Below are 14,464 nucleotides of genomic sequence, written 5' to 3'. Positions count from 1 at the left end.
CTTTTAGTGTTTTTTTTTCCTAAAAGGGGAAATATATAATAGATTCTTAGGCCAAAATAAAAAGGAACAAACCGCATATGTGCATTTTCTTTTTAAACAGGGAATCAGATCAGCCTAACAAGATGTTTCCCTGAAATATTGGCCTCAAATGAGTCCATTCAGCCATGGCAAGGAGAGGTTTCCAGCCAAAACATTTAATTAGTGCCCAATTAAGACAGCCAGAATGATGTGAAGTCCGGGCTCTGGCCGCGTGCGCGCCTCAGGATGGGTAAGCAGCTTAAGTGAGTCAAGTCTGACTAAAAGCTGTCAACTGTCAAACTGTCAGTGGGCCATATGGGTCACGCAGCATCTCTCTGAAGAATTCAGCTTGTCCACTCATCAGGGGGAAAACACCTTCAACACCACTGGGTTGACAAAGACACAGCAGTTCCTCCACCTTGGAAGGACTTGAAGTTGTGGTTGAGTAAAAGGAAGAGTCCTGTTATGTCCCCTCTTTAAACTTTCCTGGCACCCCATCAGCTATAGGAAAGGGTCCAAACTCCTTCACATGGCAGACAACACCCCTGCCTAATTATCTGGCCTCATCTCTCATCACTCCCGGCTTTATCCTTCAGGAACGTTATGCTTGACACTCCCTCCATATGCACACACACTTTCTGGACTCCAGAGCTTTGTGAATTATGTCCCCTCTGCCAATAATACCATTCTCTCTTCTCCTTCCACCTCAACTCATTCATTCAGCTCTTTCACTCAAATTCATCCTATTATACTAAACTCAGGAGTCAGCTGCTACAAGAAGTCTTCCCTCTTATCCCCTCTACCATCAACCTCAGGTAGGGTTGCAGACCCCTCTCTCATGTTCTCATAGTCTAGTATCGACCTTAATGCACATGATTCTCATCATCTCTTGATGAGCGCATTTTCCTCTCTTGACTGTACATACCCTGAAGGCAGGATGTCTTCTGAATCCTAGCACCCGGGACACTGATTATTTTGACATGAAATAATCAAGTCAAAACCAAACTCCACCATGTTTATTTCTTGTTTCAAAATGTCCCTTTTAGGTAAGCAAATATCACCCTGCAATTCGATTGATTTGCCTGTGTAGACACAGTACGGTAGGTTCATAACACACCAGTGAGTCGCTACAACCCGATTGCTCATCCTGTGCTGAGGTCAATGGGTTTGTCCTCCAAGAGAGGGCATGCACAAGTCAGAGGAGCTAATACCATGGAGAAGTGCCCTGGCAATCAAAGTCAAATGATCTTTAAACTAGTTCAATGTTGGTATCTATAATAATAAAAGCATAATATGCTAATTAGACCAGAAGACTTTCAGATGAAGCTGGGGCTGCGAGGGAAGCCCGGGTCCCCAGGTGCCTGCCAGTGGCTGGAGGGAAACCCGGGTCCTGGGTGCCAGAGGGAAGCTGGTGCCGGCAGCCAGGGGATGGAAGGCCTACGCTTGCACGAATTTCGTGCATTGGGCCTCTAGTTTTATTATAAACAGGAATCACGCTGTGGAAGACTCTAGCAGTGGGGAAAATCTTGGTTTGTGGAAACACCCTAGTCCTCTTTTAGCCTCCTGCTCAGCAGAAATGTTTTTATGTGAATATTAGAAGGAAGAAACTGTCACAGGCAAACTTGAAAAGGAAGAAAGATGGGGAGAGATGCTACCAGAGTTCAGCTTCAGCTTGAAGCGTGTGTGTGTGTGTGTGTGTGTGTGTGTGTTAGAAGTAGAGGTACTAATTCCCCAGAACCTATGCAGTAAGTATTGGCAATTGTGACTTTTTCATTCATCTGTTTGTTGCCTTCTTGAGTAAATGTGCTATATTAACTCTCTCCAATGCCAGCCCATCTCTGCCCCTAACAACTCAGGGGAGCCAAAGGGTGTTGCTCTCATAACATTTCTGTAATAAAATGTACATTTTAAAAAAATTAGATAAAGAATTATCCCACTCTATATCTTCATAGCAACTCTCTTAAAATTAGATCAAAGATTAGAAATATTAACTCAATCTAAATGTCACGTAATAATTAAATGTAACAAAAATATTTAAAAATCAATAAAGAGCATGCATTAGGAAACAATAAAAATTCTCAAGTTTAATATCTCCTAAGCTCCAAACAAAGGTAGAACCTATGGAAATGAAGGTGATCTAATCATTTGACAGATGATCTAAAAAAACAGCATGTGTACATGACATCATTTTGCAAATATCAACTGTTGATCACACCTCCCAGTGTAGCTAAATCAGGCTGTAGCTACTACCAAAAAAGAAGTTAAAACAGAAATTATTTTAATACATTGATGAACCACTTTCAAAAACAATGCTCATGCACAAACCTGGAAAACTTCTTTCTCTGGCTATAAAGAAAAAATCCTGCACTAACTGCACTAAGATATGTGAAGAGTCACATCCTTTCCCTAGGAGTGGGGACTGCTGTGTGGACAAGAAATTGGTGGGAAGAGCTTTATCCAAAGGTGGGCATGTCCAGGAAATTAATAAAAAAAGAAATTAAAGAGAATTAGAATGTAACTATGACTTCCTACCTAAAGAATCGAATGTGTCACCCCCAAAATGTAATTTTTTCTTCATTCCTAAAGGAGAAAAGTTTTTGTTTCCACTGTCACAAAAAGAACAAAAGGAATACGTGTCTGTAAAGAGTACACAGAACCACCATGTCCACAAAGGACTCTCCAAGGTACACAAAAGTGTGCAGAGGCAGCCCTTCACCGGGCCTTGATGGTGACTGAGCTAGCAACTGCTTTCCTTCAGTGCTAGAGCCAGGCCACATCTGCTGATAGCACCCACTCCACTTTCCCTGCAGGAGCTGAAACTACCAGAAGTATTGAGGTTCCTCATGGCCTCTCCACCACGTAAAAGAACTTTCTGAGCCTCTTCAAAGAGATACTAAGAATACTCATGTGGCCAGGATGGGACTTCTTCCCCCTTATTCACCTGCATCTTTTCTCCTTCCTTTGCATGTGTCTCCTTCTTAGGAGAGAATTACTTGGTGCGACCCCAAAGAGACAGAGAACCTCTTAGCACAATTAAGTATGTCTGGCGTATGCCATGTCAAACCTAGGGGTCCAAGGGCCTGCTTTGCCATCCAGCTAGCTGTATCCAGAGGGCAAAATCAAGGGACATACTGTCTAAGAAAGAGAACCCTGGAGAGAAGCAGAAACAAATAAACAAACAAAAACAACAACAACAGAAAGACACTAGGAAGAAAAAGGAAGGGAAAGAGAAGGAGCCTCTGATGTCTATCTGGATTTGTCTATATTCTTGAACATCATTTTTCCTGATAATGAACTGTTTATTCCTCCTAGCTTGTACTTAGAAATAAGAGCTTGCAATCTGTCTTGCTCCCTCCTGGAGAGAATGTGGGAGGAGATGAAGAAAGGTGCCTCCCTCTTCCTTTTCAGGAAGCATTCCTTTCTTAACTCAGAGAAAAGTGAACTGTATTGCAAGGAATCCTTAATTTGAGTGTGCTTTTATCTTGCAATGCACAGCATAGGTCAGAAAGGGATCGGAACAGGCGGTCTGTATAGACAAAATGAAAAGCCAAGACATGGCTATTGTAGGGGGAAGTTCCCACATTCTTGGTACTGGATTTGTAAAGTGGGTTCATCAAAGTCAGGGAGGAAGCTAGCATCATAGGTATCAAATCAACCTCTTACTCAAAGGGACCATAGTGACCAGAGCAGAATTTGGGGAAAAACATATAGCATAGGGGAAGTGATGTCAGAATCAGATATTTAGCCAAAATTTAAAAAAAGAGTCAGACACAATGGTTATAAAAGACCTGTGACTCAGATTCACAAGTTGTCAAGGTCAGGACCACAGAGCCAGGTCATCAATAGAACAATGATATCTCCATATGTGTGAGTGTTAAGAGCTGAAAGAACAAAACTAGCAAACTCACATAGGTACTATTCTGAGATTTATTCATAAACACATACTACAGTATAAAGAAGGTTCCAAACTCCACGAGCCTTTTGAGAGTAAAAACAAGCTTTGTACTGGTAATAACTAAGAATTATAATTATTACTATTAATAATATATAGTAAATAAGAAATCAAGTGCTTAGCTTACTACTGACATATAAATATTGAATTGGCCCTAGTTGATTTGGCTCAGTGGATAGAGCATCGGCCTGTGGAATGAAAGGTCCCTGGTTCAATTCCAGTCAAGGGCATATGCCTGGTTGCAGTAGGGGGTATGTAGGAGGCAGACAATCAATGATTCTCATCATTGATATTTCTATCTCTCTCTCCCTCTTCCTTCCTCTCTGAAATCAATAAAAATTTATTTTAAAAAAAGTCAATCCTCTTAACTTGGATTAATCCAGATGACATGACCAGGAGAGCAAACAGAATGAGAACCCTCTAAATGATAATGATTATAAGGTCTGTAGATTGTTTGAATAACCAAAAAAAAAAAATCTGAAGAATGTCTGGTGGTAAAACCCAGAAATCAAATGGCAACTATCAAAATAGAAAAAGGATTGTAAACTGAAATTTAACTATATCAAAATTATTCCGGGTTACTTAAAAATGACAGTACTCTTTATAATAAAGCTAGAGAATATGCTCAATAGATATTTATATATCAGGCCAAAATATGCAAAGATACATTAATATTAAAAAGAATGAAAGAATATTAACTTTTTCAAGGTATTAACATTTGCATAAAAATATAAAAACAATGAAATTTTTTATTTCTAGTGTCTAGATTTCAAAAAAGTAAAAAGGTGCCGAAACCGGTTTGGCTCAGTGGATAGAGCGTCGGCCTGCGGACTGAAAGGTCCCAGGTTCGATTCCGGTCAAGGGCATGTACCTGGGTTGTGGGCACATCCCCAGTAGGAGATGTGCAGGAGGCGGCTGGTCGATGTTTCTCTCTCATCGATGTTTCTAACTCTCTATCTCTCTCCCTTCCTCTCTGTAAAAAATCAATAAAATATATTTAAAAAAAAAAAAAGTAAAAAGGAACAAGCATTCTAATAAGTGCTCAGACAACTAGGAGGAAACATAGTGCTTCTAGGGCACTTGTTATGTTTACTCTCTTGATCTGGGTATGTTCACTTTGTAAAAACTCACTCAATTATGATTTATGCATTTTTCTGAATTAATGCTATGCTTCAATAAAAAGTTTTCTAAAGAAAGAAAGTCTTAGTCTATGTTCCTAAAACCTTGAAATGATCCTGCTAAGTTATTGCAGAATGAGGCTCTAGATAAAACCAATAATGATATCCTCCGTTGTAGAATATAAGTCTCTAAAAGGCTTGAGAAGTCAAAGATTTGAGGTTCCACATAGAAGGGGGCTTGCCTTCTGTGTATGGGTGCCAGCTTTGAATTTCACCTGGGGAACGTCCCCAGTTGCTAACCAACAGACTCATATGGCTTTATATTTGTTAAAGGAAAAAAATGAGGCACATTACAAATTTTAAGAGTTTATTGAGCAAAAATTTGAATTGGGCAGCGCCAAGTGAAAGTGGTTAGGAATGTTCCCAGGAGAAAGGCTTTTTCAGGAAAGAGGTGGAAGCAGAGCAAGGAGTCTCTCTCATCACCTGCAAATGCCCCATTTGGAGCCCAAATCTTACCCTGTTCCTTCCAACCTCACAAATCTGCTCTTGTCCTGTCCTTCCCTTAAGGTGTCCTCTTTACTCTTGTTTTCAAATTCAAAATATCTTTTAAGGCCCTATTCACATCCTTCCTTGTCCATGAAGCCTCACCTGTTAACTCCAGTATATTGATCTATTTATTATCCCTGCATTTCTCTGGATATTATCTTCTACATCTAAATTTACAATTTGGCTATATTCCTCTAAATGCCAATATGCACTAAGGCTCCTCTTATCACCAAACCGTAAAATCCTTTTAAAAGAAGCATCATTTATGTTTCTTTACCATTTTCCCAGTACTTGAACAGTGTTAAGTACTCAGTATCAAGGTGATAAAAACTAAGGTTTGATAAATATTGGGGTTCTCAAAAACTATCAATGGAAGTGAATTAAGTTAATTTCTAAAGGGGTCGTGGGACAGTTACACTGATGTGTGTGTGTATATATGTCATTACTTATCTTACTCGTTTCAAATATACCTTCTGAGAAGTGCTTTGAGAAACTACAGACAAATGCAATCCTCTATTGGAAGAAGCAGAGAAGCCACCCATGTCACTGTCCCTGATATATAGGACTCAGATAAAGACAAAAAAAATGAATCCATCACAGAACTCAGATAAATATAAAATTAATCCCAAACACATAAATACAAAAGTTTAATGGCCCAAAACATGAATGTGCCTAGTAAATGCTAAAGGGGTGGCTGAGTTTCGACAAAGAGAGTTCTGCCAAGTTCTACCAAAGTTAGATTCAAGAACCCAGGTCACTAAGGATGCAGGAGAAAAATGGGTATGGGGTCCAAACGTCAGCTGCATTTCAGACTTGGCCCTTAAGTGCATCTGATTAAGATCCTGCAAAGAGGTCTGACTGTAGGTGGGTGGTGGCACTGCGATTAGCAGGGTGCATACTGTGGGAGGTAGGGAGAAGAAAAGGAGGTTACTGGTGAGGACATGGAGGAAAAGGTATTTGGACACCACTAGTTGGCTAACTTTTGTGATTCCCATTTTTGGCTTTTTTTTTTTACATTTTTCCCCTCCATTTTGTACTCCTGCCCAGATTCAAAGTGATGGCTTCATAATAATAAATAAATAATTAAGGAACCAAGAAAAGATCCAAAAGACATGCCAAGAAAGTTTACCAGCTTGGCTCCAGATCTGCCCACAGTGAGAGACAGAAAGCAGGTTTGGCTTGCCTGCCTGGATGGCTGGAAGGCAGTGACAGGCATCCAATTACAAAGCTCAGGGGGCATCTTCTCTGGCCACCAATGGCTGCCCAGGCTGCCTGGTATTCATATTTTAAAACATTTCTTCAAGGGATAGTAATGTTTTTTCTTCCCTGTTAGGAGGTTTAATTGTACACATATATTCCCAGAGACCTCCCTTTAGGTCCAGGAATGAGCTGGGTTTGGGGAATATAGACTCCTACAGAATCAATGCCCTAGAACTAGGGTCTCCCATCCCCAGCTGAGATCACATGCCTTTCAGCACTTACCTCTAGTCTTGAGATCGGCCCAGGGAACAAGAAGGTGGAGGGAATACCTGCTATAGAGAGATGATGATTTAGACAGAGACTGCTAAGTTAAGTTCATAATTGTTAACTATATTTTTCTTTATTTCAGAGAGGAAGGAAGAGGGAGAGAATTATTGGTCGGCTGCCTTTTGCACACCCTCTACTGAGGATTGAGCCCACAACATGGGCATGTGTCCTGACCAGAAATCAAACTGTGACCTTCTGATTCATGGGTGGACACTCACCCCTGAGCTACACTGGCCAGGCAAAGTCATAATATTTTTATAAGTTTTTAAAAATTTGTCACAACTATTAACTCATTTGATCTTCAACCCTGTGAAGTCAACTGAGTAAAGATGATCGTCCTCATTGTGTAAACAAGACAGAATGCAGGGGTACCACCTGCCTTGCTCTTAGTCACAGAGCTGGTGCACTCCCCCAGCAGGACTGGAACCCAGGCACTCCAACAGCATCCGGATACACACAAGCTTCAGAAACAGAGGGCTGAGCCCCTCGAACAGTGAAGGGGTCAGGAATTGTCTGGAAGATTTGAGACAGACATAAAATCTACAAGGCAGAGGGGGCTTAGAAAATATCTAAGGCCAACTCCCTCATTGGAGTTGGTTGAATGTTTGGTGAAGTTATTCATCAAATTCATATAAAAGTCAGCTCTCCTAACTTCCAGCCCAGTGTTCTTTTCTACCCACTGAGATGACAGTTCCTTCCATTTAGGCTGGCTTAAACCAAAAACTCAAGAAGTCAGTGAGACAGTTCAGGATCCATTTACCCTGGCAAAGCAAAATCAATACCAGGTGCAAATAGATCAAGGCAAGTTAAAAAGCTTCCCCTGTAAAATACGAAAAGCTGAGAAGTATGGGAGGTAGGAAAAAGCACCAGAGCCAGAATTTGTAGGTCTTCATTTGCCTCCTGGCCCTGGCCCTGCCCCTCCCTATAGAAAGATCTAGAAGCCTGGCAGAAGGTCAATTTCTTCATTTGCCAATACCCCGAGTGAACAATGCCTACTTCCTTCATTGGATTGTTAAGAGAAAGCAACAAGATAATGGGTGTGAAAGTTCATTACAAATTATGTAAGGTATTTTCATCTTTACTGTTGTGCTTTGCTTTCCTGAATTACCTAGTAATTGTCCTTTCTTCCACTTGAGTTTTGTTTTTGATATGTGGCCCAGGCCAGCTATCTAGTGTGAGGATGAAAAGCTATGGTACAATCACAGCTTAAGGTCTCAGATTAGACCTTAAAATTGTCCTTTCTACCCAGGTACCTCAAATAAGACAGTGAGTATGTATGGGTACCCCAAAATGTGGAACTAAGAGACTGAAGAACAATGCCTAATAAATAAGCTTAGCATCCATGAATAAGTTACATAATAGACTGTTCAGCTATGTCTGATAAATAAAATGTAGGAATATCCAAATTTCAAAGAAATGTAGATATTACTAATAGAGCTAAAACTAAAGAAAAAGACTTGCTGCAGGGAGAGACTATGCCTACCAGTTGCACAATACCCAATCGTTTTAAGTGAATAAACCAGCACTACTTATTACATTATCTTCATGTGAGTTAGGATCACAGATGGTTAGTCGTCCTGATCTTACTTACTCTGGGAACAGATGGGGAAGGAACCCAGAAGACCTCACCTGTTTACAGGTGGCTATGGTGAGGAAGGATACAAATAGTTAAGTTGTAGACCTGAGAAAACCTGAGGGAAAGGTCTGTAATTTGCTATTTGTAGCATCAGAACCACAGCCACCTGCAAACAGGACTGGGATGCATGTGGCAGACGTTAACCTGGGTTGGAAAACCATGTTACTCAAGGGGATCCCCTTTTCTGTGCTTGTAATCAATGAAAACTCAACCAGAATATATGCTAACTCAATTTCCTTTCAAAAATACTTTTGGAAGAAGAAGACAAGATATGTCAACAATACTAGCCATTTATTAAAATTAGGTTAAAGTCTATGTAAGTTACAAGTTTAGCCCAATTCTTCCATCTTTCAGGGGCAGTTTTGAAAATGCCCAAGATAAAGATAAGAAATAATGAGGAAGTAAATAAAAATCACTTTTTATAAACTCTATTGCTAAAGTTAAAAAGAATACAAATATATTCAGGAAAAACATTTTAATTAAGGTAGTTGGAATTACAGGAATTATAGCACCTTTCAATTAACCAGAAAACTCAATTAACCAAAGCCAACGTATTCACTATGCTTTTCAGTTAATGAAGATTTTGGAAATTTTAATAATAATTATACATCAGAATTTGTCATGAAGATAATATCCAGTTGTTATAGTACCTATTGTGCCAAGAATTTCTCTCAATTGTTATTCTATTGAATGCTATTTATTTCAGAAATAGTCTAGGGTTAAAGAGGGGTGACATTCTAGTGATTAATCTTAAATCCTTTCAGGATGGGAACATGGCCCTAGGCCAGCAAAATGGAAAAGATGCACTGCAATGAAGTCAGCAATTCCTTCCTCAAACTTCCTAATCCAAGTGGCCAATTGTTGGTTGTCATTGCATTAATCTAATTATAACTCATTCCCACTGAATTTTAAAATACATGAAATGACTGGGGGGGGAAATTGCAAGGTGTAAAAATCAAAGGGTTCCACAGTTAATGTTACATTCACAGGTAATTACTTAACACAGGCAAAGCTGAGCTGCACAACCTACAATTCTGCGACTTTCTATAGGCTCTTTTGCTTCTACTTTAAAGAAAAGAAATCCCTTTCTTTTTGTCAAGAAAACTTTTCTCTACCTCAGTACTGCCTGACAAGGGAACAGATGGCAATTTAAGGGGAGAATTTATGAGAGCCACAATCTTAATGTTGCATAAAGGAAAGAAAAAGACTCGCATCAAAACCACTGACAAATGTACTTGCTAATATTAATGCACTCCCCATTCATCCAATATGCTTCCTAATTGCTTTTCTGTACATAATAATGTGGCACCTGCTGCTCAACATTGCAAACGCATCAGGATTGCTCCAAAGTCAAACAGCTCTGCAACTGGCCCTCTCCCAGTGATAAATGTAGAGCACTGTATCACGCACAGTTCCTGTCAGTGGCATAATTAAAATTTTATACTTACAGAAAAAGATAGTAAACAATCAGTTCTTAAATGGATTCACAAGAGGAACTCTTGTTACAGCCAACTTTATAATTAGTATGCATCATGTACTGCTAATATATCCATGACAAGAAAATAGGGAAAAAATTAGAAACTTGAGTTGTTCCCCCTAATGCAATGTTGAACTACTAAAAAAAAAAAAAAGAAGAGAAAAGAAGAAAACAATCTACTGTTACTGTAGTCATACCTCAAGAGACTTCTCTCATGTTAGCATAACTGTTTCTTCCCGATAACTTGTCTTTGCATTCCCAAGTGGTGATGAGAATTAGATTAGAGGTTAGGATGGAGAAAACTTCCTTATGTGCACACACCAATGAAAGCATGACCCAAAATACCATATATTGTTTAGTGCAGGGATATGAAAACTATAGCCTTCTGGCCAACTCCAGCCCACAGACTGTTTTTGTAAGATTTGTGAGTTGAGAATTATTTTTACATTTTTAAATATTGGCATAAGAAGTTAAAAGGAGAATAGTATTTTGTGACACGTGAAATTATAGGAATATCACTTTTCAGGGCCCATAAACAAAGTTTTATTGGAACATAGCCAAGTTCATTCATTTATGTATCATCAATGACTGCTTTCCTGCTACAAGGGCAGAGCTAAGTAGTTGCCACACAGACTGTACTGCCTGCAAAGCCTAAAATATTTACTATCTGGCCCTGTTCAGAAAGAGTTTGCTGACCCTGATCAAAGGCATTTGTATTCTACAGACTTTTGCAGTTGGAATGAGTACTTATATAGGTGTGCATGCATAAACAGTTAGTGATCAATGAGACAAAAGTAGGATTACAGCAAGCATATACCTGTATGCACATGTGTATGTATGTGAAAATAAAAATTATAAGTGTAATTAAAAATTAATGTCTGAGTTCTGATAAAAATCTAATTGCACTAATTATTTATCTGGGTTTTTCTCTTGGTTGTACTTATAACTTGCTTTGCGTTTGAATCTAAACAATTTATGTTCCTATGTCTGTGAAGAGTCCATCTGTTAAACAAGAAAACAATTAAAGCAAAATGACAAGATTTACTTTTGGCTACCATTCAGTGTTGAAATAATGGGAGATTTAGTATATCACTATTTAAGCCCTTGGCTATTTTTTGTTGTTTTAAACAAAGCTATGATTAAGCTAAAAAAAAAGTTATTTGACAATGTATTATAATTACATCACATGTTACAGTAGTAGGCAGTTAGACAGGCAAAGACTGTGGGCCTGGTGTGGAAGGTGCCGTAAGCCTCAGTATCTAGCAACAAGGAACAATTGTAGAGTGCAATCTCGCCTCCAGGTTGATCTTTCCTCCCCTGGCATATTACTGGTCATGCAGTTTAGACCCCCTGTCCTTTTATATCCCTGGTCATGAGATGGGGACCCTCCTCTGACCTTTCCTCTCCTAGCTTGTCACTAGTCATGTGGTAGACCCCCTTAGAGCAGGAACAAGGGGACCAGAGAAAAGCTTCATATGACTCCCATACAATCCCTTGCATGATCACTCCCTTAAGCATTAAGCCCTCAGGACAATGAAGTTCTGACCTGCATCAAACAATCTTAGGAACAAAGCCTTGGGTCTGTTGAGCACAGGTCAGAGTTTTGATTCAACTAGAAATAACATCTAGGCCTCAGTTGTGTTTCAGCTCTAGGCCTAGAAAAGCAACAAGGCCAGGCAGGGTAATGCCAGGACTGACATCAGGACTAGCTGTGATGACCAATGACCTCCTGCCCTGGCACCAACCAATCAGTAGAGACCATGACGGTCTCTTGGTCTCTGGTTCTCTCTCTCTCTCTTTCTCTCTCTCTCTCTCTCTCTCTCTCCCTCTTCACACACACACACACACACACACACACACACACGCCTTCTTCCTTTAGGTGTGTCTCTTTGCTTTCTTTCTCCTAAACTCCAAGGGCCTTTCTTTTGCCTCTGTAACTTGCTTTTTGAGCCCACACAGACCAGCTTGCTCGCTTCTTCTACCTCTGCAACTTTCTAAATAAACATTTGCTTGCATTTGAGTCTTGATTCTGAATTCTTTCTTCGCCAGAACTCAAATACCAAGATTGCTGAACAGAACATCTGGTGCTATTTTGCCACTAACAATACCAGTGGGGGTAACTGGGGGAAGGGTATATGGGACCTCTCTGGGCTATTTTTGCAACTTCCTATGATCAATAGTTATTTCAAAGTTAATTTTTTTAAACCAAGTTATTTGAGAGCAGAAAACTTCTCTGGAAAATGGGTTGGCTCCTCTATCTGACATGAAATTATATTATACCTGGATTTTAAAAACTTGACAGGTTGATAAACAGATCTAAAGATTCATACACTCTCCCTATATGAAATGAAGCTGAAACAAATCAATCAGTTGATTTTTTTTCTAGTCAGTATAGTGGAGGAGGCAGGGAACCAGCCAATGGGATTATTTGGTTTGGTGGACAAAGCACCTGGTTGACCAGCTGACCAAGCTGCGTGTGAGTTGTCAAGCGTTCCTCTTCAGTAAGTTTGGCATGCAGGGCCTGATAACAGTTTCTTTGCTCCTCTTTTCATGTCCCCCAGGCACATTTCTATTGGTCAGAACCTTTCCCTTATTGTACAATTACCATCTTTTACATCTAGATGAAAATCCTTTTCTTCACAGCTGAAAGCTGAAAGCGAAGGGAATTTGAATCTGGAGGATTTTAACTTGCTTTGCTTCACTAGGAAAGCATGCCCCATACGATGTAGTGCCTTTTTAAAATTGCTGCTCCTTTGAGCAAATAGTATTAATTCCAACACTTTTTAAAAGAAAGGGAAAACTACCTGTGAATACAAATAAAGTGACAAATTCCACAACCAAAGCTCTCAGGGAGATTAAGGTCTAAATCAGAGGCACAGATGCAGATAAAATAATTTGTATCATGAATGAAAATGTTACACACTAAACTCCTAGGAAAAACAAAACCTTTTTGAAGATAAAACCGCATAAAAATTGCTGATGTGAGTGAGGAAATAAAGTATGTTTTTAGTTTTCATGGCAGGGAGAAGATGAGATTCATTTTTATACCAGCTCCACAAAGGCTTGCTAGCAACCTGCTTAGAATACAATAGACGGGATTTAAATTTTCTTTTCCTTAACATGGTTTGCTCATTTGCATGCTAGGCCCCAGAATGGTCTTCTCTCTCTCTCTCTGCCATTTCACAGAAACACTGGGATCTGAGCGCTGGGAGCAAACGGAAAGGTTCAAGGGTGCTTGTGAGTTCAGCATAAAGCTCTTTTATCAGTGTATTTGCAAGGGAAAAATATAGGCCTTTCCTCACTTCATTGGGCAGCTTTTCCTTTGAGGGACAGCTTCAAAATCTCCTCCCCAGAAACACCCTTCAGCCCAGAAAGCGCCCTGGACTCCTCAAAAACACAGAAGCAAACAAGCCACAAGGGCTGCTAATGAACAAAGACAAAATTAGTGTTGCTTTGGCAGGATTTTAGAAAAAGGATCACTCTACTTTTCTCCATCCCGATGTCAGTTTTTCAAATACCTTCATCTAAAATAGGATCCGTGGCTATTATTCAGGCTTGCCAGAAAGTCCAAGGGGACCAAGACACTGAAGGAAAGGAACAGTCAGACCTTTTCTAATCCATTTTAGGATGATTAAAGTGTACACAAATGTCACAACTATCCAACCCAGTGGCTAATCATTTTAAAGAAGAGAATAAACACAAGACATTTAGTTTAAAAGAGGACTGTCAACCCAATCCACTGATTGCAGTAGGTTTTTCAAGCCGGGAAAGCTCATGCTAATCATAAAAGGACATACTGTATATGAAGAGAAATGGTCCCTCATTGCAATATAAAGAACTCAGATGTGATGCCCAATGAAATAATACAAGGACTATATTCCTCAACAGTCAGCACTGCACGTTTTTCTATGTTACTGACGGACAGTCACGGACCCGGGGAAAGGTGGGGTGGCATTCTATGGAAATAAGAGGGAGTGGTGCTGGGTGTTGTTGGTTTTTTCAGCTTTACCACAGCCCTCACAGGAGGAAGTGCATTATTGTCATGCAAATGCGTTTGATTTCCTCCAAAATCCCCTTTCACTGCCTTTCCTGTCTGAATGTATCATCACACCATATTTGCAATTCTATTAAGCACCATTTTTTATTAGCCTAATTTACGTAACCTGCCTAATAGGAATCGGAAATGTTAA

At 39.7% G+C, this 14,464-nt stretch overlaps 1 long non-coding RNA gene across 4 annotated transcripts in view; it reads right to left on the bottom strand.

The window, feature by feature from the left end:
• Window positions 1-14,464, bottom strand: part of LOC139019428 (uncharacterized) — a 546,272-nt gene that overhangs the window by 439,036 nt on the left and 92,772 nt on the right. The window lies entirely within an intron of this gene.

This window comes from Myotis yumanensis, unplaced genomic scaffold (genome assembly GCF_028538775.1).
Source record: "Myotis yumanensis isolate MYYU_CA2020_CCGP unplaced genomic scaffold, mMyoYum1.0.hap1 SCAF_11, whole genome shotgun sequence".
NCBI classification, from domain to species: Eukaryota; Metazoa; Chordata; class Mammalia; order Chiroptera; family Vespertilionidae; genus Myotis; species Myotis yumanensis.
Note: the sequence above shows the minus strand (reverse complement) of the source record. Positions and strands in the feature narration are given on the sequence as shown.